The sequence below is a fragment of the Coregonus lavaretus genome (genome assembly GCF_964263955.1).
Source record: "Coregonus lavaretus genome assembly, chromosome: 1".
Taxonomy (NCBI): Eukaryota; Metazoa; Chordata; class Actinopteri; order Salmoniformes; family Salmonidae; genus Coregonus; species Coregonus lavaretus.
The window spans coordinates 10,113,676-10,135,904 of NC_139988.1; the positions used below are offsets into that span (position 1 = coordinate 10,113,676).

A 22,229-nucleotide genomic window follows, 5' to 3' on the forward strand; every position below is an offset into this window, starting at 1 on the left:
CCTTGGGTATCTCACTACACCCCCATATGCCATGTCTTGAAATATGCAGACAGAGTAATACTTTTGACAGCCAACTTTCTAACTCCGCTCATAACTTTTGGACTTTATAGCATTCCCAGAAAGCATGGATTATTGAGTCATTGTTAAATTTACACTTAAAACATGACTGCCATAGAAGTTGTGAATTTTGTCTCTTGTGTAATACATTATATACATTAGTTTATACTGGATTAAGCGTACAGTTTATGCTCCAACTTTCCCTTCATTTTGTGCCAACATCAGTTCTTTTGAAGTCTTGCTTCCAATAGTTTATATTTTTTTCTAAGCGATTGTTAGTTGGATAGGCTCTCTGCAATGTTTTGTATATCTTACCTATCATATGAACATCATTTTCTTACTCAAATAAGATTCCCTCAAAGTTGCTCTGATGTCCAATAGATTTCAAATTGAAATTTCATGATATGAACTTTTAAGTTGCTTGTATTTGAAACTTTCTACATTGGTCAGTCCAAAATCACTTTTTAATTCTGTCATGGAAATAAATGTATACTGAACAAAAATATAAATGCAACATGCAACAATTTCAACCATTTTACTAAGTCACAGTTCATATAAGGAAATCAGTCAATTGAAATGAATGCGTTAGGCCCTAATCTATGGATGTCACATGACTTGGCAGGGGCGCAGCCATGGGTGGGCCTGGGAGGGCATAGGCCTACCCACTGGGGAGCCAGGCCCAGCCAATCAGAATGAGTTTTTCCCCACAAAAGGGATTTATTACAGACAGAAATACTCCTCAGTTTCATCAGCTGTCCGGGTGGCTGGTCTCAGACAATCCCACAGGTGAAGAAGCCGGATGTGGAGGTCCTTTGCTGGCGTGTTTACACGTGGTCTGCGGTTGTTATTCCGGTTGGACGTACTGCCAAATTCTCTAAAACTACATTGGAGGCGGCTTATGGTAGAGAAATTAACATTAAATGATCTGGCAACAGCTCTGGTGGACATTCCTGCAGTCAGCATGCCAATTGCACGCTCCCTCAAAACTTGAGACATCTGTGGCATTGTGTTGTGTGACAAAACTGCACATATTAGAGTGGCCTTTTATTGTTCCCAGCACAAGGTGCACCTGTGTAATGATCATGCTGTTTAATCACATTCTTGATGTGCCACACCTGTCAGGTGGATGGATTATCTTGGCAAAGGAGAAATGCTCACTAACAGGGATGTAAACAAATTTGTGCACATAATTTGAGAGAAATAAGCTTTTTGTGTGTATGGAACATTTTTAGAATCTTTTATTTCAGCTCATGAAACATGGGACCAACACTTTACATGTTGAGTTTATATTTTTGTTAAGTATATTTCCTGTTACAAAGTCATTTACGGTTTCTATGCCTTTAGTGTTCCATGTGAGCCAATTTATCGGTTAATTCTGAAAAGCTATCCAATGATTGTTCCATAAGGTTGTGTTTTTTAGGGAGCGATATTGGTTCTTGTGGAATACGTTTCATTTTCTTCCATGTTGTTAATGTTCTAAGCTTTATCCTTTGAAAATAGACATGCAAAAAGATTCTGGGGATGAGAATGTGGATCTTCAATATGTACCCATTGTACCTCTTTAGTGCATTTAACTATGTCACAAGTAAAAGCCTTGGGTAGTGAGTTTATACAATTCCAAGCCTGGATGGTTAAAACCACCCTCAGATTTAGGAAGATGTAAAACGTTCCTTTTTATTATAGGAATTGAATGAGCCCATATGAAATCGGTTATGACCTAGTATACTTTTTTAAAGAATGTCTTTGGTGGGGTAATTGGTATTACTGACAATAAATACAAAAACTTTGGCAGCCATGCCATTCTAAAGAGGTTTATTCTTCCTGTAAGATTTATTGGAAGATTATTCCATTTAATTAGATCTGCTTTCATATTGTTGAGTAATGGATTAAAGTTATCTTTATATATTTGTTGTTTGTTGTCACTTATTAAGCATCCTAGGTATTTAATATTTGTTGTGGTCTACTTAAAGGATCGGGAGTTATTATTAACATTTTTCCTATTATTATTATTTGTTTCCCATGTTAATTTTATATCCTGAGATTTTTTAGTATTCAGAAAATATTTTTTGCAAAGGGGGGCATTTTCAATATTTGTCAGGTATATCACGAGATCATCTGCAAATACATTTAGTTTATATTCATGTTTACCAATACTGATACCTGTTACGTTTGTGTCCTGGCTAATTCTTTCTTCAACCGGTTCAATTGCCAGTGCAAACAGGAGGGGGGAGAGGGGACATCCCTGTCTTGTGTCCCTTTCTAAAGCAATTTCATCAGATAATGTATTATTTGTGTATATTTTTGCTTTAGGACATTTATACAATATTTGTATTAAATGTATTATTTCAGCTGTAACGTTAAAAGGTTCCAAAGTCTTGAATAGAAAAGGCCATTCAAGACGTTCGAAAGCCTTTTCGGCATCAACAGCCATTATTGATAACTCTATATCTGTAGTTTTTTTTTGCATATTGCATTAAACTGAAACATGTTCTTGTATTTGTTTGTAAGTGTCTATTTTTAATAAACCCAGTTTGATTGATATGTATTAGGTCTGGTAAGACTTTTGCCATACTATTGCTTATAAGCTTTGATATTATTTTGCCACAATTTATTAAACTTAAGGGGAGATAATCAGCAGGGGACTCTACAGATTTTCCTGGTTTTAAGATAACTGAAATATAACTGTTTGATACATGGAACTAGGAAGTACTGCATTGACTGACATGTGTGTTGTCATTTGTGTAAATAGGGGGGCTACTTTGTCCCAAAATGTTGAATAGAATTCTATGGGAAAGCCATCCATTCCTGGTGCTTTTCTCTTGTGTGAATGTTTTAACAGTATCTAATATTTCTTCTTGGGTGATCTCTGTTTTAGTGATTATTTTTTGTCTTCTGATAATTGCTTCAGAGTTGTTGAGTCTAAGAAGGCTGTTGTTTAATTCTGATGTATATACATTTTCTTAGAAGCTTTTAAAATTGTCATTCATCTCATTGTTGTTCCTAATTACCGCTTTTGTATCTTTATCTTTTAAAATTGTAACTGGTTTAGCGTTTATTCATTTTGTGAGAGCTGAGAGATATTTACCAGGTTTATTTGCCATTAAGTAGCAGCCTTTATTTGAGTTTAACCTGTAGTTGTTGGCTCTCTTCAGAAGTAAAATATTGTATTCCTGCTTAAGTTCCCAAAGTTTTATTTTCTTTATTTTTTATGGGCTTTTTCTTTCATTTAAATTTCTAAATCAGATTTTACTTTAGCTGAGTATGAGATTATGATACTGACACAATGCTAGTAGTTATTTCCACTATCTCATTGGTTGGCCACGTCATTGGATAGAGTTGAATCCCCTGTGACTCTGAAGGGCACTATGAAGGGCACTATGAAGGGCTCTCCTCTCTTCTTGTCGTTAACTATATCCGGTAGTCCTGGTTGGCACCGGACAATAGAGTGTTGTCCTCTCTCTGTAACATTACCCCTTAGTAAAAGGGGTAAACAGAACACATAGGTTGTATCCCAAATGGCACCCTATTCCCTAGGTAGTGTATTACTTTTGACCAGGGCGTTGGACAAAAGTAGTGCACTATGTAGGGAATAGGGTACTATTTGTGATGCAGACACACATATTTACGATCTTAAATTGATCACTCTCTTGCAGGAGAACTTTCCTTCAATGCAGGAAATTTTTAACTTGTAGTGTATTTCAGGTTTAAAAAGGCTTCTGAAGTTTGTAATTTCTACTTTGACAAATTAAAAACACATCTCATTGACAGCGGAATATGGACATTTACACATGTGGTAAGGTGAATTGCCTGAACTAAAGAATGCCAGACACCATGGCTCTAAATCTTATTCTCAGACTATTTCTCAGTCCCTCACAAATATTGTACATACATACATCCTTGTTCTTAGAAAGTGCCCAGTAGATCATTCCAGGAAAATGGTTGATCTAATATTTGATTCAGAGGAGGCTGGCGGGTGGAGCTATAGGAGGCTCATTGTAATGGCTGGAATGGAATACATGGAATGGTACCAAACAGATCTAACATATGGAAACCACATTTTTTTTCACCTTTATTTAACCAGGTAAGCCAGTTGAGAACAAGTTCTCATTTACAACTGCGACCTGGCCAAGATAAAGCAAAGCAGTGCGATAAAAACAACAACACAGAGTTACATATGGGGTAAAACAAAACAAAGTAAAAAATACAACAGAAATAAATATATATACAGTGTGTGCAAATGTAGCAAGTTATGGAGGTAAGGCAATAAATAGGCTATAGTGCAAAATAATTACAATTAGTATTAACACTGGAATGATAGATGTGCAAGAGATGATGTGCAAATAGAGATACTGGGGTACAAATGAGCAAAATAAATAACAATATAGGGATGAGGTAGTTGGGCGGGCTAATTTCAGATGGGCTGTGTACAGGTGCAGTGATCGGTAAGGTGCTCTGACAACTGATATATATATAAAGTCCCACATGTTTGACTCCATTCTATTCCATTGCAGCCATTACAATGAGCCTGTCCTCCTATAGCTCCTCCCACCAGCCTCCTCTGATTTGATTACAGGGTACTACTTGATGTGAACCTGATTGCATTCTGTGTGTACACACAGTGTGCTTTCATGTTTTGCTATAACAGAAATGTCATTGCCTCTTGCTAATCTAATGGGCACTACTAATGGGAAGTATAGCATTAGACAACACACTGTTTCGTGGAAAAACAACTGAGTGGCCTGATTTGTGGGCTATGCTGTATCATGTGTCTGTTATTCAGCCCTCTGTAATCACTGGGATATACAGTGCATTCGGAAAGTATTCAGACCTCTTGACTTTTTCCACATTTTGTTACGTTACAGCCTTATTCTAAAATTGATTAAATAAAAATGTTTCCTCATCAATCTACACACAATACCCCATAATGACAATACTTTTTTGCAAATGTATTAAAAATAAATAATGGAAATACCTTATTTACATAAGTATTCAGACCCTTTGCTATGAGACTCGAAATTGAGTTCAGGTTCATCCTGTTTACATTGATCATCCTTGATGTCACGATCGTCAGGGTAAGGAGTAGACCAAGGCGCAGCGTTGCAGGCAAACATACTCCTTTATTAAGCGAAACGATATCAAAACAACAAAAGACGGAAACGTGACAGTACACGGTATAACACAACCAACTCGAAACAAGAACCCACAAAACACAAAGGAAAACCGATAGTTTAAATATAGCTCCCAATCAGAGACAACCAGCAAACAGCTGACACTCGTTGCCTCTGATTGGGAGTCACTCAGGCCAACATAGAAAAACACAACCTAGAACACCCAACATAGAAACAGAACACATAGAGTAAACACACCCTGGCTCAACAAATAGAGTCCCAGAGCTAGGGTGTGACAGTACCCCCCCTAAAGGCGCGGACTGCGACCGCGCCTCAATAAGAGCTAAACAGGGGAGGGCTGGGTGGGCATACCTCCTCGGCGGCGGTTCTGGCTCCGGCCTTGCCCACCACCCTCCAATCAACCCCCCATAGCGCCCCTGGTCCGGTCTAGCCCCGCTGGCCGGAGCCGGACTGACGACACGCACCCCTGGCTTGGTGCGTGGAGCAGGAACGGACCGGACCGGGCTGACGATGCGCACCCCTGGCTTGGTGCGTGGAGTAGCACCTGGCCGAACCGGGCTGACGATACACACCCCTGGCTTGGTGCGTGGAGCAGGAATGGACCGGACCGGCCTGACGATGCGCACCCCTGGCTTGGTGCGTGGAGTAGCAACTGGCCGGACCGGGCTGACGACTCGCACCCCTGGCTTTGTGCGTGGAGCCGGAACGGGCCTCACCGGACTGACGACTCGCACCCCTGGCTTGGTGCGTGGAGCCGGAACGGGCCTCACCGGACTGACGACTCGCACCCCTGGCTTGGTGCGTGGAGCCGGAACGGGCCTCACCGGACTGACGACTCGCACCCCTGGCTTGGTGCGTGGAACCGGAACGGGCCTCACCGGACTGACGACTCGCTCCCCTGGCTTGGTGCGAGTAGCAGGAACGGGCTGGACCAGGCTGACGACTCGCACCCCTGGCTTGGTGCGAGTAGCAGGAACAGGCTGGACCAGGCTGACGACTCGCACCCCTGCCTTGGTGCGAGTGGCAGGAACAGGCCAGGCCGGGCTGGCGACTCGCACCCCTGGCTTGGTGCGAGTGGCAGGAACAGGCCGGGCCGGGCTGGCGACGCGCACCGTAGGTTTGGTGCGAGTGGCAGGAACAGGCCGGGCCGGGCTGGCGACGCGCACCGTAGGTTTGGTGCGAGTGGCAGGAACAGGCCGGGCCGGGCTGGCGACGCACACCGTAGGTTTGGTGCGAGTGGCAGGAACAGGCCGGGCCGGGCTGGCGACGCACACCGTAGGTTTGGTGCGTGGAGCAGGGACAGGCCGGGCTGGGCTGGCGACGCACCCTGTAGGTTTGGTGCGAGTGGCAGGAACAGGCCGGGCCGGGCTGGCGACGCACACCGTAGGTTTGGTGCGTGGAGCAGGGACAGGCCGGGCTGGGCTGGCGACGCACCCTGTAGGCTTGGTGCGTGGAGCAGGGACAGGCCGGACTGGGCTGGCGACGCACCCCGTAGGCTTGGTGCGTGGAGCAGGAACAGGCCGGGCTGGGCTGGCGACGCACCCCGTAGGCTTGGTGCGTGGAGCAGGGACAGGCCGGGCTGGGCTGGCGACGCACACCGTAGGCTTAGTGCGAGGGGCAGGAACAGGCCGGGCCGGGCTGGCGACGCACATCGTAGGCTTGGTGCGAGAGGCAGGAACAGGCCGGGCTGGGCTGGCGACGCGCACCGTACACTTAGTGCGGGAAGCAGGAACGAGCCGGGCCGGGCTGGCGACGTGCACCGTACACTTAGTGCGGGAAGCAGGAACGGGCCGGACCGGACTGGTGACGCACACCACTTGCTTGGTGTGAGGAGCGGGACTGGGTTTCATCATAACCCTCCGCTCCCTCAGCTGCCTACCGAGTTCCTCTCGCCGTGCCTCATTTCTCACCCTTTCCCTAATCGCCTCTAATAGCTCCATCCTCTGCAACACTAACTCCTGCTCCCTCTTCGCCAGTAGCCCCCTTAACCTGGTGGCCTCCTCACCTAATCGCCCTGTGGCAGCCTCCTGCTGCCCAGTCGCCCCTGCCGTGTGCCCCCCCCCTAAAAATGTTTTGGGGTTGCCTCTCGACCCTCCGACGCTGCTCCCACGTCCAGGCTGCCTGTTCCTGGACACGCTGCTTGGTCCTGGTATGGTGGGTTCTTCTGTCACGATCGTCAGGGTAAGGAGTAGACCAAGGCGCAGCGTTGCAGGCAAACATACTCCTTTATTAAGCGAAACGATATCAAAACAACAAAAGACGGAAACGTGACAGTACACGGTATAACACAACCAACTCGAAACAAGAACCCACAAAACACAAAGGAAAACCGATAGTTTAAATATGGCTCCCAATCAGAGACAACCAGCAAACAGCTGACACTCGTTGCCTCTGATTGGGAGTCACTCAGGCCAACATAGAAAAACACAACCTAGAACACCCAACATAGAAACAGAACACATAGAATAAACACACCCTGGCTCAACAAATAGAGTCCCAGAGCCAGGGTGTGACACTTGAGCTGTTTCTACAACTTGATTTGAGTCCACCTGTGGTAAATTCAATTGATTGGACATGATTTGGAAAGGCATACACCTGTCTATATAAAGTCCCACAGTTGACAGTGCATGTCAGAGCAAAAACCAAGCCATGAGGTCGAAGGAATTGTCCGTAGAGCTCCGAGACAGGATTGTGTCGAGGCACAGATCTGGGGAAGGGTACCAAAACATTTGAACTCTTTGGTTTCCTCATCAATCTACACACAATACCCCATAATGACAATAATTATTTGCAAAGTATTAAAAATAAATAATGGAAATACCTTATTTACTTAAGTATTCAGACCCTTTGCTATGAGACTCGAAATTGAGCTCAGGTTCGTCCTGTTTACATTGATCATCCTTGAGCTGTTTCTACAACTTGATTTGAGTCCACCTGTGGTAAATTCAATTGATTGGACATGATTTGGAAAGGCATACACCTGTCTATATAAAGTCCCACAGTTGACAGTGCATGTCAGAGCAAAAACCAAGCCATGAGGTCGAAGGAATTGTCCGTAGAGCTCCGAGGCAGGATTGTGCCGAGGCACAGATCTGGGGAAGGGTATCAAAACATTTGAACTCTTTGGCCTGAATGCCAAGCATCACGTCTGGAGGAAACCAGGCACCATCCCTTCGGTGATGCATGGTGATGGAAGCATCATGCTGTGGGGAGGTTTTTCAGCGGCAGGGACTGGGAGACTAGTCAGGATCGAGGGAAAGATGAACGGAGCAAAGTACAGAGAGATCCTAGATGAAAACCTGCTCCAGAGCGCTCAGGAACTCAGACTGGGGCGAAGGTTCACCTTCCAACAGGACAACGACCCTAAGCACACAGCCAAGAAAACGCAGGAGTGGCTTCGGGACAAGTCTCTGAATGTCCTTGAGTGGACCAGCCAGAGCCCGGACTTGAACCCGTTCGAACATCTCTGGAGAGACCTGACAATGGCTGTGCACTTTCCATCTTGGTAAAATAGCCCTTACACAACCTGGAGGTGTGTTGGTTCATTGTCCTGTTGAAAAACAAATTATAGTACCACTAAGCCAAAACCAGATGGGATGGCGTATCGCTGCAGAATGCTTTGGTAGTCATGCTGGTTAAGTGTGCCTTGAATTCTAAATATATCACAGACAGTGTCAACAGCAAAGCACCCCCACACCATAACATCTCCTCCTCCATGCTTTACGGTGGGAACTACACATGCGGAGATCATCCGTTCTCCCACACCTCGTCTCACACAGACACAGCGGTTGGAGTCCAAAATCTCCAATTTGGACTCCAGACCAAATGTCAAATTTCCACTGGTCTAATGTCCATTGCTCATGTTTCTTGGCCCAAGCAGGTCTCTTCTTCTCATTGGTGTCCTTTAGTAGTGGTTTCTTTGCAGCAATTCGACCATGAAGGCCTGATTCACACAGTCCTCTCTGAACAGTTGATGTTGAGATGTGTTTGTGACTTGAACTCTGTGAAGCATTTATTTGGGCTGCAATTTCTGAGGATGGTAACTCTAATGAACTTATCCTCTGCAGCAGAGGTAACTCTGGGTCTTCCATTCCTGTGATGGTCCTCATGAGAGCCAGTTTCATCATAGCGCTTGATGGTTTTTGCGACTGCACTTGAAGAAACTTTCAAAGTTCTTTAAATGTTCCATATTGACTGACCTTCATGTCTTAAAGTAATGATGGACTGTCATTTCTCTTTGCTTATTTGAGCGGTTCTTGCCATAATACTTGGTATTTTACCAAATAGGGCTATCTTCTGTATACCCCCCCCCCCCCCCCCTTCCTTGTCACAACACAACTGATTGGCTCAAATGCATTAAGAAGGAAATAAATTCCACAAATGCATTCCAGGTGACTACCTCATGAATCTGGTTGAGAGAATGTCAAGAGTGTGCATAGCTGTCATCAAGGCAAAGGGTGGCTATTTGAAGAATCTCAAATATAAAATACTTTTTTGGTTACTACATGATTCCATATGTGTTATTTCATAGTTTTGATGTCTTCACTATTATTCTACAATGTAAAAATAAAGAAAAAGCCTTGAATGAGTACGTGCGTCCAAACTTTTGACTGATAGTGTATGTAAATGTAATATTTCCATTTTTTATATTCAATAAATTTGCAGAACATTCTGAAAACCTATTTTTGCTTTGTCATTATTGGGTATTGTGTGTAGATTGATGAGGAAGAAATCAATTTAATACATTTTAGAATAAGGCTGTAACGTAACAAAATGTGGAAAAAGTCAAGTGGTCTGAACACTCTCCGAATGCACTGTACCTCGCTCACATGATATATTAACAGAGCATGGATTAATTATACCAGACATAACAACATGTACTCACTACTTAGGGAAGTAATAGCTCAGTGTTGTTGGCAAACACAGTTACCTGGCCAGTGTCATGCACGAGACTGAGGCTGCGTCACAAATGGCACCCTATCCTCTACATAGTGCAGTACTTTTAGAGCCTATGGGGCTGTGGCCAATAGTAGTGCCCTGTATAGGGAATAGGGTGCCATTTGGGACATGCCCACTGTTACTTGGCCAGTGCCGTGCAGGAGACTCCTTAAAGTCCAGTTTAAGAACTCTGTGTTCCTCTCAGGCCCTTTACAACTGATGTAAGATATAACCGTGAAGGAACATGACAGCCTGTTAGGTTTTCTGCTCCAGTACACTAAACACAGAATATTATTATTCATGTACCAAAACACTTGGGTTGAAAAAACAGCTTAACCTGTGTTGCTTACCTGCAGTAGCTCCAGAGGTGTAAGAAACCTCACATAACACGTAACTTGTTTATTGAATTCTGACACAGTAGCCTCATGAAATGTGGTCTCTCAAGCCAGTGGAAATAGGCTACTAACAATAAGTGTCACACATACACAGTATTTTGAAGGATGGTAAAATAAAAAATGTTGCTAACATTTTCCTCTTGTGTTTGCCAAGTATGGGCTCATTTCAGATTTCATATGTTTGTGTGGCGTGCTGTGGAGGGAAGAATATGGCTGGAGACAAAGCTGTGAATTCCAGGTCGTTATTGTAAAAGAGAACGTGTTCTTAATGACTTACCTGGTTAAATAAAGTTTAACTCAATGTCTGTCAGACAATACATAACCATCGTAAGATCCAATCCAATTCCCTATCCAGTCCTATCTAATTTTCACTGTCTATAGTGTACAAAACATTTAGAATGTCCAAAATACTATACAAAAATGTATTAGTAAGGAGAGCTTTTTCCCATCAGATTATTTTACAACTACTGTATATGCGATAGGTTGAATCTAGTTGATGATCCCTGGCCTATAGGTTACTATGAACCATAACCAACCTACTCTCCACTGTCTGTGTCCCAAGTGGCACCCTATTCCCTATAAAGTGCACTACTCTAGGGCTCTGGTCAAAAGTAGTGCTCTATATAGGGAATCGGGTGCCATTTGGGACACAGATCTGTTTTCATCAAGTCACATATCTGCAGAGGACATAGTTGCAGAGGACATAGCTGCAGAGGACATAGCTGCAGAGGACATAGTTGCAGAGGACATAGTTGCAGAGGGCATAGTTGCAGAGGACATAGCTGCAGAGGACATAGCTGCAGAGGACATAGTTGCAGAGGACATAGCTGAAGAGGGCATAGTTGCAGAGGACATAGCTGAAGAGGGCATAGCAGCAGCACTGTAGTCTGTTTCATAAGAGTAACCTTTGCAGGCTGTACTCTCTCTCTAAATCTTGTGATCTATTGGTGTATCGTACCATGGGAAGGCAGTTCAAGAAAAAGTTTGTTCTCTCTGGTCATTTCCCCTTGAAGGGGTTTACATTTCAAGACAACACTTTTATCTACCCTGTAAAAACAAGGCAGTAGCAACAATGTTAACAGTTTTACTGGATTATCTAAATATTTCAGTCAGGGTCAAGCGGGGTCGAAATAAATGGACAATTAGAGAATGTTCCCTGAGCAAGCAGCAAAGAAACCTGCTGTCTTTTGGGCAATAAAACCCAGATGAATTACCTTTGGGACTTTAAAAGCTTCCTTTCCTCTCAGTGTTATTAGACTAGATGGAACACAGAACGTAGAGAGGACGCAGAATGTCCTCTCTACTATCAGAGATAGTGTCCCAAATCAGACAAAGTGTCCCAAATGGCTCCCTATTTACGGGCCCTGGTCAAAAGTAGTACACTATATAGGGAATAGGGTGCCATTTGGAATGCAGACCCAGTTACCTCGCAGGTGGTCATCAGGGCAGCATCAGCCCCACTCAAAACTAATCCAGGAGGATATAGACACATCAGCTCCACTCAAAACTAACCCAGGAGGATATAGAGACATCAGCCCCACTCAAAACTAACCCAGGAGGATATAGACACATCAGTCCCACTCAAAACTATCCCAGGAGGATATAGACACATCAGTCCCACTCAAAACTAACCCAGGAGGATATAGAGACATCAGTCCTACTCAAAACTAACCCAGGAGGATATAGAGACATCAGCCCCACTCAAAACGAGCCCAGGAGGATATAGACACATCAGTCCCACTCAAAACTAACCCAGGAGGATATAGACACATCAGTCCCACTCAAAACTAACCCAGGAGGATAGAGACACATCAGCCCCACTCAAAACTAACCCAGGAGGATATAGAGACATCAGCCCCACTCAAAACGAACCCAGGAGGATATAGACACATCAGTCCCACTCAAAACTAACCCAGGAGGATATAGAGACATCAGCCCCACTCAAAACTAACCCAGGAGGATATAGAGATATCAGCCCCACTCAAAACTAACCCAGGAGGATATAGAGACATCAGCCCCACTCAAAACGAACACAGGAGGATATAGACACATCAGTCCAACTCAAAACTAACCCAGGAGGATATAGACACATCAGTCCCACTCAAAACTAACCCAAGAGGATATAGAGACATCAGCCCCACTCAAAACTAACCCAGGAGGATATAGAGACATCAGCCCCACTCAAAACTAACCCAGGAGGATATAGAGACATCAGTCCCACTCAAAACTAACCCAGGAGGATATAGACACATCAGTCCCACTCAAAACGAACCCAGGAGGATATAGAGACATCAGTCCCACTCAAAACGAACCCAGGAGGATATAGACACATCAGCCCCACTCAAAACTAACCCAGGAGGATATAGAGACCGAAGACTTGACAGATCCTTCCCACACCAGATACCTGTACATGATTTCCACATCTCTGAGAATCCTGACTTGTTCCAGGATAGACATGACTAACTCCTGTACAATACATCATGCTTACTATTTTTTGGAAACATGCCTTACATGAGACAAATGTCTTATTAACTCTTGCCCCACCAATGAAGAGTGGGAAGAGTTGCTGACTTTGTTTTGAAGAATGAATGACTTTAAAAGATGATACAATTCTTTCAGTTCCAAGGCCAGTCAGTCAGGCACACATGCAGTTCTTCCTTTCACACACGCCTACTATCTAGCAAAACCTCCAACCAGGCCAAACTTCCAGGTCAACGGCAGCCTAAATAGTTCTGCAAAGTTTGCGTCCCAAATCGCTCCCTTTTCTCTATTTAGTGCACTACCTTTGACACTATATGTAGGGAAAAGGGTGCCATTTGGGACGCACTGGGCCCTGGTCAAAAGTAGTGCACTATATAGGGAATAGGGTGCCATTTGGGATGCACATGAAGTTAGAAATCTTGAATCTGTGTCCAGCATAGTCTTTTGCTTGTGTAGTTAATTGCTTTAGGCGCCACTAAAACGGCAGCCAGGTTTTCAGAGTGCTAGCCCCGGTGAGAGAGAGGGTGGGCTGAATCTCCCGTGTCTCCCCCGCTACATTCAGAGAGCAGCTCAGGTTTTTCTTGGAAAGTATACACTGGTACCTCAGTTCCTCACACTGTGCTGTCTGTCTGTCTGTCTCTCAGTGTGTGTGTGCCTGAGATCTCTATCTGTATGGCTTACTGAAGGAGCCTCTGGAGAGCATGTGGGAGTATGACCTCCACATATTGTAGTGAGGGGTTAAAGACACGTAAAGAAGGAGATAAACAAGATAATCACTTTAACGTCTTAAGTTAGCCACAGCACTGGTACTGCATTTATTCTAGACCAAACATGCCGTGATGTCTTCATCTTCCCTCCCTCTCTCTCAATTCAATTCAGTTCAAAGGGCTTTATTGGCATGGGAAACATATGTTAACATTGCCAAAGCAACAAAAGTGAAATAAACAATAACAAATTAACAGTAAACATTACACTCACAAAAGTTCCAAAAGAATAAAGACATTTAAAATGTTATATTATGTCTATATACAGTGTTGTAACAATGTGCAAATAGTTAAAGAACAAAAGGGAAAAGAAATAAACATAAATATAGGTTGTATTTACAATGATGTTTGTTCTTCACTGGTTGCCCTTTTCTTGTGGCAACAGGTCACAAATCTTGCTGCTGTGATGGCACACTGTGGTATTTCACCCAATAGATATGGGAGGTTATCAAAATTGGATTTGTTTTCACATTCTTTGTGGGTCTGTGTAATATGAGGGAAATATGTGTCTCTAATATTGTCATACAGCTGGCAGGAGGTTAGGAAGTGTAGCTCAGTTTCCACCATATTTTGTGGGCAGTGTGCACATAGCCCTTCTTCTCTTGAAAGCCAGGTCTGCCTTACGGTGGCCTCTCTCAATAGCAAGGCTATGCTCACTGAGTGTGTACATAGTCAAAGCTTTCCTTAAGTTTGGGTCAGTCACAGTAGTCAGGTATTCTGCCACTGTGTACTCTCTGTTTAGGGCTAAATAGCATTCTAGTTTGCTCTGTTGTTTTGTTAATTATTTCCAATGAGTCAAGTAATTATCTTTTTGTTTTCTCATGATTTGGTTGGGCCCCAGGACCAGCTTGCTTAGGGGACTCTTCTCCACGTTCATCTCTCTGTTGTTGAGGGCTTTGTTATGGAAGGTTGAGGAATTCCCACGGGGGGCCAGTATGAAAAAAATAAAAATAATGTATGCACTCACTAACTGTAAGTCGCTCTGGATAAGAGCGTCTGCTAAATGACTAAAATGTAAAAATGTAAAAAAATGAATTGACAGGAGTGGACCCTCTAGCTTCGCCTCTTCCTCTCTGATATTCTCTAGCTAAACAAAGAGAGAGGACACATTTAGAGACCCCAATGCTAATTTTACACCCCTGCAGTGCAACAACAATACCTTTGGGACATGTGTAGGTCTACTGTATGAAGGATAGGAAATAAACCACATCAACTCTAGTGTTGGAGACAAATTCTCATTTTCTTTCTTTACTGTTTTGCTCCATTTAGAAACATATTATTATTGAATATAAGTATAAATATTTCATTCTGAATTATGGAGTATGGTTTTATATTATGGGTATTTAAAAGCATTTTGGATCCTTTCCTGGACACACCTCTTTTTATTTAGTTTTTTTGCAGTATGGGTCTACTAGGCCTCAGGTATGGTGGTACCTTACAAGTTTTCGACCGCTAAGCTAAGCTACGCTACGCCACTAAGAAAGCTGCTACTAGTCTATATATTTTGTTTACAGTTTAAATCTGATCGCTTTGACTTTGTTCATCGGGGGAATATAGCCTATGAAATGATCTTTTGTTTGGAAAGAAAATTTTTGTTTTTACATTATTGGAGCTTTGGATTCCCTGTTCTGTGGTTGCTTTGGAAGCGCGTCTGACTATGGCATCACATACCTGTGGCCTCAAGGCAAGTTTGGAATTGGATTACGAATTGCCTTTATAACTAGATTAGATTAATGTTACAATTTAATGCACTGTCGAAGGTAATCTAAATATGAGGCGACAATTGAAATAATGTATTTGGTTCTGTTGCATAGCTTGGTGCAACATCTACAGTATGTGAGGTGTTTGTCTGTGTTTTGTCAGTGAGTTGATAGAGCAGGAATGAGCAGTAGGTAGGTATTAGGAGGAGCAGTAGGAGGATAAAGCCCTTGTATCCACCCAAGGGGCATTCTCTGTCAGTGCTGTAACCTCTCTCTAGGAAATACCAGAGGCCCCACTATACTGTAGTGTTCCAGACTAGCCATGGTTGCTCACTATTTAGTGTTGGTATTTATTAGGATCCCCATTAGCTGTTGCGAAAGCAGAAGCTACTCTTCCTGGGGTCCACACAAAACATGAAACATGACATAATACAGAACATTAATAGACAAGAACAGCTCAAGGACAGAACTACATAAACTATATATACAAAAGTATGTGGACACCCAATGAGTTGATTCGGCTATTTCAGCCACACCCGTTGCTGACAGGTGTATAAAATTGAGCACATAGCCATGCAATCTCCATAGACAAACATTGGCAGTAGAATGAAGAGCTCAATGACTTTCAACGTGGCACCGTCATAGGATGCCACCTTTCCAACAAGTCAGTTCGTCAAATTTCTGCCCCGGTAGAGCTGCCCCGGTCAACTGTAAGTGCTGTTATTGTAAAGTTGAAACATCTAGAAGCAACAACGGCTCAGCCACGAAGTGGTAGGCCACACAAGCTCATAGAACGGGACCACAAAGAACTGAAGCGCGTAGCTCGTAAACATGTTCTGTCCTCGGTTGCAACACTCTTGAAGCAATGTCAGCACAAGAACTGTTCGTCGGGAGCTTAATGAAATGGGTTTCCATGGCCGAGCAGCCGCACACAAGCCTAAGATCACCATGCGCAATGCCAAGCGTCGGCTGTAGTGGTGTAAAGCTCGCTGCCATTGGACTCTGGAGCAGTGGAAACACTTTTTCTGGAGTGATGAATCACGCTTCACCATCTGGAAGTCCGACGGACTAATCTGGGTTTGGCAGATGCCAGGAGAACGCTTTCTGCCCCAATGCATAGTGCCAACTGTAAAGTTTGGTGGATGAGGAATAATGGTCTGGGGCTGTTTTTCATGGTTCGGGCTAGGCCCCTTAGTTCCAGTGAAGGGAAACCTTAACGCTACAGCATTCAATTACATTCTAGACGATTCTGTGCTTCCAACTTTGTGGCAACAGTTTGAAGAAGGCCCTTTGCTATTTCAGCATGACAATGCCCCCTTGCACAAAGCAAGGTCCATACAGAAATGGTTTGTCGAGATCGGTGTGGAAGAACTTGAGCTTTCTTTGCAGCACTTGACCATATGACTGGACAATAAGACAATATTAAACTAGAGCCTGCAGGACGTGCTTTTTGGAGTGAGAGCAGAGCATCTCTTTATTATGGACAGACCTCTCCCCATCTTTACAACCTTTGAATCTATTTGTTTTGACCATGACAGTTTGCAATCTAAGGTAACACCAAGTAATTTAGTCTCCTCAACTTGTTCAACCGCCACACCCTTCATTACCAGATTCAGCTGAGGTCTAGAACTTAGGGAATGATTTGTACCAAATACAATGCTCTTAGTTTTATAGATGTTCTGGACCAGTTTATTACTGGCCACCTATTCCAAAACAGACTGCAACTCCATGTTAAGGGTTTCGGTTACTTAATTAGCTGTGGTTGCTGATGCGTATATGGTTGAATCATCAGCATACATGGACACACAGGCTTTGTTTAATGCCAGTGGCAGGTCATTGGTAAAAATAGAAAAGAGTAGAGGGTCTAGAGAGCTGCCCTGCGAGGCTTCCATTAAAGAAAACCGTTTGAGTTCTATTAGATAGATAGCTCTGAATCCACGAAATGGCAGAGGTTGAAAAGCCATAACAAATGTTTTTTCAACAACAGGTTATGGTCAATAATATCAAAGGCTGCACTGAAATCTAACAGTACAGCTCCCACAATCATCTTATTATCAATTTCTTTCAACCAATCATCAGTAATTTGTGTCAGTGCAGTACATGTTGAGTGCCCTTCTCTATAAGCATGCTGAAAGTCTGTTGTCAATTTGTTTACAGAGAAAGAGCATTGTATTTGGTCAAACACATTTTTTCCCAAGAGTTTGCTAAGAGCTGGCAGCAAGCTGATAGGTCTACTCTTAGAACCAGTAAAGGCTGCTTTACCACTCTTGGGTAGCTGAATGACTTTGGCTTCCATCCAGGCCTGAGGACAAAAACTTTCCTCTAGGCTCAGATTAAAGATATGACAGATAGGAGGGGCTATAGAGTCAGCTACCATCCTCAGTAGCTTTCCATCTAAGTTGTCAATGCCAGGAGGTTTGTCATTATTGATCGATAACAATACTTTTTCCCACACTAACTTTACAAAATTAAAACTTGCAATCCTTTTCTTTCATTATTTGTTTTTTTGTACGAATATGATGGCTCACTGTTCATTGTTGGCATTTCCTGCCGAAATTTGCCCACTTTGCCAATGAAGTAATCATTAAAATAATTGCCAACATCAAATGTTTTCTCTGATGAATAAGCCATGTGATTTGATGAAAGATGGAGTTGAATTTGGCTTTCTGACCATAATTTTCAAACAAAAAGATGAAGAAACTGTATTAATGAAGCTAAGATCAATTATATAAATGCGTAGTACTTTTAATTTAATTTCAAGTACTTTAAACTTTATATAATTGATATTGGCTTCATAATACAGTTTATTCTTCTTTTTGTTGAGTTTAGTCACATCATTTCTCAATTTGCACTAAATCAGCCAGTCAGATGTGTAGCCAGATTTATTAGTCACTCCTTTTGCCCCATCTCTTTCAACCATACAGTTTTTCAATTCCTCATCAATCCATGGAGCCTTAACAATTCTAACAGTCAGTTTCTTAACAAGTGCATGTTTATCAATAATTAGAAGAAGCAATTTCATAAATTCATCAAGTGCAGCGTCTGGATGCTCCTTATTAATCACAGCAGACCAACAAATATGTTTTACATCATCCACATTCACAGCAAAATCTTTTGTATGATCTCTTATACACTATTTTAGGCCCAGCTGTTGGAACTTTGGCTTTCCTGGATATAGCCACTATATTGTGATCACTGCATCCAATGGGTACGGATACAGCTTTAGAACAAATTTCTACAGTATTTGTAAAAATGTGATCAATACATGTGGATGACCTTGTTCCTGTAGTGTTTGTAAACACCCTGGTAGGTTGATTCATACCTGAACCAGATTACAGGCACTGGTTACAGTGAGAGGCTTCCTCTTGAGCGGACAGCTTGATGAAAACCAGTCAATATTCAGGTCCCCAAGAAAGTAGACCTCTCTGTTTACATCACATACACTATCAAGCATTTCACATATATTATTTAGATACTGACTGTTAGCACTTTGTGGCCTATAGCAACACCCCAAAAGAAAAGGCTTTAGATGTGCCAGGTGAACATGCAACCACAACAACACTTCACATGAGATCTTCTCTAAGCATTACAGGGATATGGCTCTGAATAGCAACACCTCCCCCATAAGCATTCCTGTCTCTTCTTTAGATGTTATATCTTTGTATTGCTACTGCTGTATTATCAAATGAATTATCTAAGTGAGTCTCAGAAATGGCTAATATATCAATGTAATCTGATGTTAGCAAGTTATTGATATGGCTAATATATCAATGTCATCTGATGTTAGCAAGTTATTGATTTCATGAACCTTATTTCTAAGGCTACATACAGTATATTAAAATGGGCTGTTTTCAACCCTTTCCTGGGTAGATTATCAGAGATAGACATAATATGGAAAAGAGCAAACAAAACAAGAGAAAAAAAGTATAATAATTCAGCAGTCCATTAATCAGTTGGTGTGTGTAAGTGTGTGTGTGTGTAAGTGTGTGTGTGTGTGTGTGTGTGCTGCAGGGTTGAAGCTACAAACACATAGGCTTGGCTCTCTCATCCCTTCCAGGCTTTTGGGAGGGAGGGTGGACAATGAGCCTGTCATTGCGGATGTAAGCAATGTCCCCACGCACTCTGGCAGCTTTCAGGTGTGATCACTCACTGTTGGTTTCTGTTTACATTCAGACCAAGTTAAGTCCATCACTTGTGTTGTATCAGTGTTAAATTCAACCATATTAAAGTAGTAATATTTATGGAATCTGGGAAGCATGTGATGACCCATCATGTTTATGTAGATTTGACATGGTTGTCAACATAAATTGTCCTATTTTCACATTAGGCACTTCAAATCATCGTACATAATTATCTGTAGCTTGTGTACGTGTGTTTATGCTTAAAAGGCATCATTACATCACTGTGAAATTAGTCCATGTCACACAACAAACCGATCCCGTGATAGCATAACGTGATAGCATAAGGTCAACACAATTTATTGTTTCACTTTAACTTTTGTTCTTAATTCACATACTGGTATTCGCTATTATTCCTGACATTTCTGCCACATGGGTAATAATATTAATAATAATAATAACATAAATACATTTAATTTATAACACAGTTTTCATTAAAAAACTATCCAAAATTGCTAAGTAACTGAACAATAGGTCTTTATTGGAAACAGGTTTTGGATGAGTCAACATCAGACATGTTACAGAACGCCTTTGGAGGCTAGCTGCACATGTTATGCTTACTCTTGCAGGCTTTAGTTCAGGAATGCCTGAATAAGACATAGGCTATTCCAGGAACGCCAAAATCACTTTATTCTGTATTTGAATGTGTTGTGCTTGCCATGTGGTATATTGAGTGAGCTCTCTAGTAAACTCAGGGGTTTAGGAAGCTGTCAGGGTTTCCAGGGCAGGCTGGTTGACCATGAGGCTAAATGCACGTACACACCACAGTGAGCTGTACTGTAGAGGACCTTTAAGTTAAACAGGCCAGTCAGGTCACACCACAGTGAGCTGTACTGTAGAGGACCTTCAAGTTAAACAGGCCAGTCAGGTCACACCACAGTGAGCTGTACTGTAGAGGACCTTCAAGTTAAACAGGCCAGTCAGGTCACACCACAGTGAGCTGTACTGTAGAGGACCTTCAAGTTAAACAGGCTAGTCAGGTCACACCACAGTGAGCTGTACTGTAGAGGACCTTCAAGTTAAACAGGCCAGTCAGGTCACACCACAGTGAGCTGTACTGTAGAGGACCTTCAAGTTAAACAGGCCAGTCAGGTCACACCACAGTGAGCTGTACTGTAGAGGACCTTCAAGTTAAACAGGCCAGTCAGGTCACACCACAGTGAGCTGTACTGTAGAGGACCTTCAAGTTAAACAGGCTAGTCAGGTCACACCACAGTGAGTCAGTCAGGTTGTCAGTCAGGTCGTCAGTCAGGTCAGTCAAGCCGTCAGTCAGGTCGTCAGTCAAGCCGTCAGTCAGGTCGTTAGTCAGGTCGTCAGTCAGGTCAGTCAGGTCTTCAGTCAGGTCATCAGTCAGGTCAGTCAAGTCTTCAGTCAGGTCGTCAGTCTTTTCGTTAGTCAGGTCAGTCAGGTCATCAGTCAGGGCGTCAGTGAGGTCGTTAGGCAGGTCAGTCAGGTCTTCAGTCAGGTCGTTAGTCAGGTCAGTCAGGTCTTCAGTCAGGTCGTCAGTCAGTTTGTTAGTCAGGTCAGTCAGGTCGTCAGTCAGGTCGTCAGTCAGGTCGTCAATCAACAGGAGACATGGCCCTCTGCTCTGCACTGGGGTTATGATTAAACACACGTGTCCTAACACACAAACGAAGGCTCATGTACCCAGATTTCTGCAGCTGCAACTCAATGACATAGTCTTTACCATGCAGTGGGTGTCATCTGTTACACTAATTCTCCACATAGATACATACAAACTCCTTGGTCAAAAGTTATTCTATGTGGTCTGTGTTGAAAACAGAGGCGTCATGTTGGAATCAATCTTCTTATTTAATTAGTGTTTGGCAGTTGATGGATGTCGGTTTGGCAGTTGATGGACGTTGGTTTGGCAGTTGATGGACGTTGGTTTGGCAGTTGATGGACGTCGGTTTGGCAGTTGATGGACGTCGGTTTGGCAGTTGATGGATGTCGGTTTGGCAGTTGTGGATGTTGGTTTGGCAGTTGATGGACGTTGGTTAGGCAGTTGATGGACATTGGTTTGGCAGTTGATGGACGTCGGGGCTCCCCTCATGTATCTCGACCAGATCCTGAGACAGGCCCTCCCATGCTTGATAGGGCTTGAAGTCCCAAATGGTACCCTATTCCCTATATAGTGCACTACATTTGACCAGGGTATTACCAGAACTAGTGCACTATAAAGGGAATAGGGTGCCATTTGGGATGCAGACAGGGCCTGGTAACGTGAGCGGCAGCCCCCTTCTCTAAAGGGGAGGAAGGTGTCATGGTCAGGCGATTGTAAACATAAACATACCCTCAGTGTTTTTCCCAGAACCGCCTGAATGTAGGATTCATGGTTGTAGAAGTCTAGAGGTCTCTACAGAGTTTTCCGCCATCTAGGCACCCACTGCAGCCTCCCGGCAGCTTTACTCAGAGACCAGAGACTCAATCAAACCATTCATACCTCCCTCTGCACAAAAATGGATTTGTTCACCCACCTACTGTGACCCACCTACCCACTGTGATTATTCTGTAACCCACCTACCCACTGTGATTATACTTTGACCCACCTACCCACTGTGATTATACTGTGTTTGGTTAAATTTCT

At 43.1% G+C, this 22,229-nt stretch overlaps 1 protein-coding gene across 1 annotated transcript in view; it reads left to right on the forward strand.

Moving 5' to 3' along the window:
* Positions 1–22,229, forward strand: part of LOC311120735 (serine/threonine-protein kinase WNK4-like) — a gene marked incomplete at both ends in the record, with an annotated part of 96,687 nt that overhangs the window by 23,657 nt on the left and 50,801 nt on the right. The window lies entirely within an intron of this gene.